General features: G+C 35.3%; 1 pseudogene; it reads right to left on the bottom strand.

Annotated features, from left to right (window-relative positions):
- Window positions 1-5,080: 5,080 nt before the first annotated feature.
- Window positions 5,081-5,481, bottom strand: LOC113439719 (histone H2A type 1-like; annotated as a pseudogene).
- Between the last annotated feature and the right edge of the window lie 2,759 nt (window positions 5,482-8,240).

The following is an 8,240-nucleotide window of genomic DNA, read 5'->3' as shown; positions in this document are numbered from 1 at the left end:
CATTGGAAAAGGACAATAACATCAGTTCTATGTTATTTAGTATTGGTGCTCAAAGTGAGGCTTTCTTCCTCTTTGCCATAGCGAACAGGAACATATATTCAACTGTCTTAATATAATTCTACTGTGAGTTTCTTCTACTAGAAATGGGAAGGGAGAGAAAGGGAACAAAAAAGGGAGGGAGGGAGGGAAGGAAAGAGAGAAGGGATAAAAAGATATTTTAACCTGCCAGACAAATTCAAACACTAAAATGCTATTGACAAATATAAAACGTGTATACAAAATGTTTTATGAGTTGACTGCCAGAATCCTGACAGCCACCCTCTTTTAAATTGTTTAAAATGTTGAAATACTTTTCCAGTTTATATAAATTCAAAAAGGGTATCAGAAAAAAATAACAATACGTTGTATATATAGGATATTTCACAGCACCCTAGATTACATAAGTTCAATGTTCAGTTAAAATATTGTGGGCTAAATTTTGGCCAAGGGGATTTTGCAAATGCCATTTGGATTTTGGTTTCTAATTTTAGAAGAAATCTATTGCATAACTGACACTTTGAAAGAGCATTTCATTACTAAGTCATGTCTGTTTACCACTTAAAATGCCGTAGATTGAGTCCCAGATTTTGAGGGACATCAGAAAAACAGGAGAAAATTAAATTAGAAACAGATATAATAGGTATAGTAAGCATAAAGATAAATTTAAAAAAAAAAAGATAGAGTATTCAAGTATTTTGAAAGTTTGCATAGGAGAAAGAGTAGAAGAACCTGGGGAAGGAGGAGTCAGCGTAGAATACTTACATAGCCATAAACAAATTAAGTCTGCTTGTGCCTACAGAGGAATTCTAGGCTGATTCCTTTTTTAATTCTGCTCCCCAGTTTCTGCCACAACTTCTCCTACAGTTTGGTTAGCCCAATGTGGATTAAATTAGTTATATTGAGCTTGGTTTCTAGACTTTCAGTTGTTGGCTTCAACTTTCCTTGTGAAAAATGCCCAAAGTGGAATACCTTGACTGCCTATTTGCTTAACCTACTTCCTTCCATCTATAATGACATAATCTAAAGGAAATAAAACTAGCAAATTCTATCAGGTAGAGAAGAACTGTGTGAAAGGCTTTATATGAAACTTTTCTCTCTTTTAAGCAAAGACCTGAATGGACATATTTTGTTTAATAAGTATCATTTTATTATTTTGTGCAAAGTGCAAGCAAAGGCTTGCAATCTTTGTAATTCAATAAGCCAAGTGATAAGAAGAGGGAAAAGCGATGTATACAGGTAAATTTACGATTTTACTTCTTTCCTACATATTTTTCTTTCTCCCAAAACAGAAGAATTCATGATTTTAAAGTGAGATTTGGTTCCTAAATTTCGATCATGTCTGTATCATACCTGTGATGATCCCCCTTCTTTTGAAGTAGCCTCCAATTCATGCATTTGTTTTAGGCCACAATGTTGGAAAACAAAGAAATTAAACACAGCAGAATCCCTGTCTTCGTGGGGAGTCACTTAGGAGGGTGCACTTGTTTTCTGGATCTTGGGGAAGGAAGAGCATTAGGCGATGTATTAATTCAGAAAAAGGATTTTTCTATTTCCTGTACCTATTTCCTGTATTCTTACTCATGTTTATGATTAAATCTATTATCTTGTATGCGATTGACAAATCAAATAAATAAAATTAAATTAATTAATTAAAAAATGGTTACGGGCATTGAAACAGAAAAGGGGCAGAATGTCCCACTTGTTTTTGAGAAAATTTGCAGCTGCCAATCTGTATAACTAAAGATTTTTATCATTTTTATCACTATGGTGCAATTTGAAGGTATGTCCCAAAGGCGGTTTTTCAGGAGGCAACTGGACTTTCTTGTTTTTTCTTTTGAAGATGTTTTGCTTCTAATCCAAGAACCTTCTTCAGCTTTGACATGATAGTGGGGAATGGAAGGATTTATATTCCTTGCAGATAGATGGTAATCTGAGTGTGATGACCCGGGGCATGGCACAAAGACAACACAGTCAAATAAGGAAGAAATGTCCCTTTAATACCTCCAACTTTTCCCTCAATGTCCAGGTTACCTTCAACTAGACAAAAAACTCCCAAGAACAGCCTTTAAGTGAGGAAATTCAGACTGAAAACAAAGTACATATAAACTGTAAATAAAAATCCACACAAACCATGCTGAAGTAATTAACTGGACAGGGCAGGATAAGGAATTTCAAAGACTTCAAAGGCCAGCCAAACAAACACAATTGGGAAGATGCCAGAAACCCAAACAAGCCCCAATCATAAAAGATAATTCACAATTTGCTTTTGCGCAAACTCCCTTTTTAAACACTGTGTTCCCAGCTGCAGCTAATGAAGGGAATCAGGGCCCTTTCCTCCCCCGTAAGCCATGCAACTCATGTTGTTCTCTTCTGTGATCCTCCCTGTGTGCCCTGGGATGAAGAGGGGGTGGGCCTGGATCTTCCTCTGAATTCCGTCTGCCTTGCTCTACCTCTCCCCTGGTCTGCCCAGCCAGCCTTTGCACTTCCCCAGTCTCTTCCACAGCCACTAGAGCCACACTCCCACTCCCTGTCAGCTGCTTGGCCTCCCCCTTGGAATCAGATTCTGACAGGCATGATATTTGTTATGCAAATTTATTATAATTTTTTTAACAGATATAAATTTAATAAAGATATTAAAATGTATATATTTCCTTCTGTCGGGCTGTAAAGTCTAATATCTTCTTGTACCATATAATTTTAATCAGAATAAGAAACAAAAGACTGAAATTTCAAAACAGTGGGGGTGGTATATATTCTATATATCCCAATCTCTCTCTCTCTCTCTCTCTCTCTCTCTCTCTCTCTCTCTCTCTCTCTCTCTCTGTGTGTGTGTGTGTACTGTATATATGTGTGTGTATGTGGGTCTGTGTGTAAATCCTATAAGGAAGTTAAATGTAATGAGCCATGTAATAGATTTTTTATGGTAATCATATTGGTTTGTTTAGTCTTTTTATCAGATCATTAATCTGTGGGTGGTGTTGAGGACATAAGGAGAGACAGATGATAGGTTGGCCGAGACTATAGATACAGATTTGTGTGTGTGTGTGTGTGTACATACTCTCTCTCTCTCATATATATATAAAATGGGGATGGGCATGGCCAGGGTATACTTCAGCTTCAACCATAACAACACAAGAGCACACAATAGATAAAAACTCAAGGTTAACCGCACCAAACTTGATTGCAGGAAATACGACTTCAGCAACAGAGTCGTCAATGTCTGGAATACTCTACCCGACTCTTTAGTTTCTTCCTCAAACCCCAAAAAATTTAACCTTAGACTGTCTACTATTGACCTCACCCCTTTCCTAAGAGGTCTCTAGGGGGCGTGCATAAGCACACCAATGTGCCTACCATCCCTGTCCTATTGTTTCTTTTATTTTTCTTTTATTTTTCTTATATGTATCCATGTATTCATAACTAAGTATACACTTATACTTATTATCTTGTAAACAATTGACAAATCAAATAAATAAATAAATAAATAAATAAAATGACTCATCCAGCCCAAGGAACGTGAGTGACATTCTTGTACTAGATATATCCTGAAAGTTTCTGGGGTGGGGCTTCCCTGAACCACTTCCTCCTCCCCCATACAGTTTGGGATTGCTTGGTCTCCTAATCCAAGCCCCTGTCTGGGAAGACTGTGTTGTCAAAAATCTTCACCACTATTCTTGCAGGTAAAATAAATTGTAAAACAGATTCTAATCCTCTAAAATCTATAATTCCTGTCATAAACCTGGAAATACAGAATTGCAAAAACAAATGAGAAATTTGCAGCATTGATTCTGTAGCAATATGCTATGTTGCTTCCAAAATGGTCTATTAGCAGAAAGGCTAGTCATAACTGAACTGTTTCCCAGCTAATAATAGCATTGCATGACAAAAAGTTATCCCAATTAAATCTCACATCTTTTCAGCAACACTTTAAAAGACCTTTTTATGGCCTCTGTGAATTTATCCATTCTCACTCACTATAGCAAAAAGTGTCTTATCCATTATGCCTTTAATGCAACACTGGAACTTTCTCAGGCTATTCTGCAGAAAATCATTTTCTAGTTTAGCAATCTTTTAGTGATGGGAAAGAGCAGAAGGGTACATTTTTGGCAGCAAGAATGGCAATGGGCACAGCCATGTAATACATACTGTATGAGATGGAATATTCTTTTTGTTTTCCTGAATTTTGTAGGGAAATAATATTGAAAAAAATAGTTTTACACTTATATTTAAGATTTCTATAATCATTAGCTTGTTTCTTCAAAAGAGTAGAAAACCATGGATGTGCTTCTTTTTTATTTTGTATTTATTTTTGCAAGTGAGGTACATTTTTAATTATGAAGTCATTATATAAAGGGTTTGTATTAGATTAAACTAACAATCAAGAAAATTTTTTATCAATTCAATGACAAACATGTCTGAGATGAGGAACTCATCTAAAGGTACATGAAGTAAAAGTTAAATAGTTCCCCACATCATAAAATCTAAGACTATAAATGCAAGGAAGAATATAACTACAGTTCTATTTCACAATCATAATCCTTATTGCAAGTAAGTAATTTTAAAGTGCCTATCTGGGGGCAAAACCTTGATGAACATCAAAATGGTTTTGTCAATACCAATCATTTTACTTACTGTTGAAAAAAAACAGGAAAAAACCAGGGATGGGATTCTACTGGTATAACTACCAGTTCTGTCTGTTAGCATCACACACGTAACTGAAGAGTGCCAACCTGAGGATAGCCAGTTTAACATAAGACATCCTCAATGCTTTTTGCAACAAGATTCATACAACACTATAAATGATGATCACTAATACTTAGTCTGTATGGAAATAGTATGTGCCACTAATTCTCCACCTCATTCAGGACTAAAAGCCATTTATATTAGAGCTAGGTGGACATTGTTCATCTTTTGAGGACTGTGTGGCCCATATATAATTGGGGGATAACCAGTGGAAACTGCTACAAACAGAACCAATTTCAGTCTTTCCCTTTTAACAAGAGTCTGTTCTTGCAAGATAAGATGTAGAATGTAGAATGTTTCAGAATTCCTGTGACTGACCATCCCCTTTGGCTTCTTTTAACTGTGCTGTTTTCTTAGGACGAAGAAGGGCATGGATGTTGGGGAGAACTCCTCCTTCAGGAATGGTCACATTTGTAAACAACTTGTTCAACTCTTCATCATTCCTTATTGCCAGCTGGATATGGTGTGGTCCAATCCACTTCTTCTTGTTCTGATGAGCAGCATTCCCAGCAAATGCAGTCAGATTTTTCAAGATGGAGGCCAGGACACTGAGATTCCTACACTTATTCTTTCAGCATAATGGCCCTTTCTTAGGTACCACTGAATTTGGGACACAAAAAACTGCAAGCCAGCTTTTTTAGTCTTGGAGATTCTGGCAGTTAGTGCAGGTTTTGGATGTTTCTTACCACACCCAGACATTCTGGTCTTCTTATGTTACTCTCTAATGTCTTTAGACAGCCAAATACTTTCTTCTCCGTGGATGTGCTTCTCATATTGGCATTTAGAAGCTGCTCTGAAAGTGTTCAGATGACTGTTTTGCTTAAGCTGATATTTGATTCTGCTTTTATAAGAATTCATATTTTGTAACTCAGTAATGGCATCAAGTTGTGCCAGTTTCATGCTGTATGATGTACTAGGGTTGTTACTTTTGAAAACACTGTCTTCATTTCCTTACTTGTACAAGAAATGCCAGATGGGCTCTCTCTCTCTCATAATACTTCTGGTAACAGTCCAATAACACCTATTATTTTCAAAAGTTGCTTATCTTACCCCAAGAAAAATAAAATGAATGTTTTCCCAATCATTCAAATTAAATCATCACAATTCTAGGAATTATCATTTGAATTCCAAGTGCTGTGCCTATAATTATATGCTGCATTAACTACATTCACGAGTAAAGAAATAAAACACGTTACTAAAAAAGAAGGAAGTGAACACAATTAGCATTGTGATGTAAATATTAAAATTGAAGGATAGTAACATAAAATTGTCTGAGATAATAATCAGAATATCCTCTTTATCAATCTTAAAAGAAGTTATTTTTCAAACAAAATATATACACCTAGAAAGGCTTCATTTCATATTATATGATATAAGGAAATAGTGATAGTTTTATTCTACCAATAAAACCACATGGATAGACAAGATAAAGTGACTAAGATGATGGTTCCCTCAGGTCAGATGGCACTCAATATATATGAGAAAAAAGCTGGGAATCTTTAGGAGTAATAGTGGTGTTTATGAAAAGCTTAAATTGAATATTTTGGGTCATCTAGTTCTGATGGCTGACATGCAGAAAATTTGAAATTGCAAAAACAGAATTACACAAAGGTGGATAGATTAACACTTGAAATAAAGGAGAAGGAAGAAACAGAATATTTTTTGACATGGGATTCGTTTTGCCAATGGTTAGCTAACAGAAACAGAAGTTAGAAACTTAAAAATTTAAGAGAATAATTAACTATACAATGATGGTTTATTTGTATGGATAAGCAAATATTATTATTATGTGATTATTATTAATTCTAAAATATTATTATTATTATTATTATTATTATTATTATTATTATTATTATTATTATTACTACTACTGCTACTACTACTACTACTACTACTACTACTACTATTGTTCAAAATCAACTCAGACAATACACTGTTCATGCAGATACTGAGTTTTTATGTTTACTAAAGAAAAATGGAATATATTAGGTATGAGAGAGCTGGAACAGAATGGAATTGGATACTTCTAATCAGAAAACTATACCTTTTATGGTTAGAGCTGAAAAGCAAAGAAGAAATGTGTTGCTTTCATAGTCAGGAAGCAAAGACAATAGCAAAGCAAGTACTTGCATACAAAGAAGTCAGTGAAAAAATAATATAACTTTGATTTCACTGATGTAGAAGAAACGGATGCCCAATATGAAATCATGTCCAATATGAAATCAATAAAAATGTGAAATGAGATGATTTGCTTGTGCTTATGGACTAAAATATCAATACTGGAATTATTTATGGAGGCAAATAGAATAGTCAGAGAGAAATGAAACAAGGGAAAGGCTTCTAAGTTTCTTTCATTGCTAAAACAATCTTCAAACTGATAAAATGATGCCTGTATACATGAACAGCACCAGACTGAGCACACAGAAATCAAATTGCTTATATTCTTGGCACAAGAAGATTGAAGAAATCAGATGTAATAGTAAATCTGTGACCAGGATATAATTATTCAACACATAACAAACTGCTCATATGCAAGTTTCAAATTGAATTAAAATAGCAAAACAAAGCTGTGGATTTCCTTGAGCACATACCAAAATTTTAAAGAGAACTTTAGGTTCCTTTTTGAATTTGATTTAATATGTCATATTGTTTTTATGTATGTGTTTGTTTTAGTTCTGTATCCTGACCAGAGTTCACTGGAGTTGGGCAGCCAATGTATTTAAATAACTAAATAAATATTTGACACTTGAGAAATAGGATCATGATTTTCTGAAGGAGAGAATTTGAGAATGTTATCCGCATTTAGGAAAAGTAGCTGCAGTCAGGCTGAAATGTTTTCCACATACATTTATTCACAGGCATCCAAGTGAAGCTTAATTTAGGCTTGTTCACAATGACACAAAGGCATCGATGCATACCTATGTTGCAAGCAGGTATAAGGGTAATTGTAGATTGCAGAAAGGCCAACATACATAACCCAAATATTAACTATGTGTTGTATGGAAATCCTGCATACTGATTGGTTGACCCAGGTGAAGACAAGGCACACTGAAATGACATTAACATTTGCAGAACTAGATATGTTACCATCTCTGAATGACAGATGCATATATTCTCTGTTGTTCAGTGATGCAGAAGTCTAACCCAACTTTGAGTGTTTCAGATGACTGTGATACTTGAGCTTCATCCCAGGGGTTTCAAGGATGTCCTGATGTTCAGAGACAGCCCCAACTCACTTGGGCTCTTGGCTTAGAAAAAGCAAATGCTAAGACAGAATGGAGAGGGGTGTTTGTGTAGGAAATATGATAAACCACCAACATACAGATAGACAAATGGAAGTGACATCTGGAGATTGTCAGATGTTGTAAGCAGGCAAAAAGACTTTCATTCAGCTGCCAGGATTACAAACAATGAGTATCATATCCTGTTGGGAGCCCTGCCTAGAGCTTGGAACATTG

Source organism: Pseudonaja textilis, chromosome 4 (genome assembly GCF_049901715.1).
Source record: "Pseudonaja textilis isolate UNSWEBS1 chromosome 4, rPseTex1.2, whole genome shotgun sequence".
In the NCBI taxonomy this organism is placed as follows: Eukaryota; Metazoa; Chordata; class Lepidosauria; order Squamata; family Elapidae; genus Pseudonaja; species Pseudonaja textilis.
The sequence above is the reverse complement of the archived record's forward strand: the minus strand, read 5'-3'. Positions and strand labels throughout refer to the sequence as shown.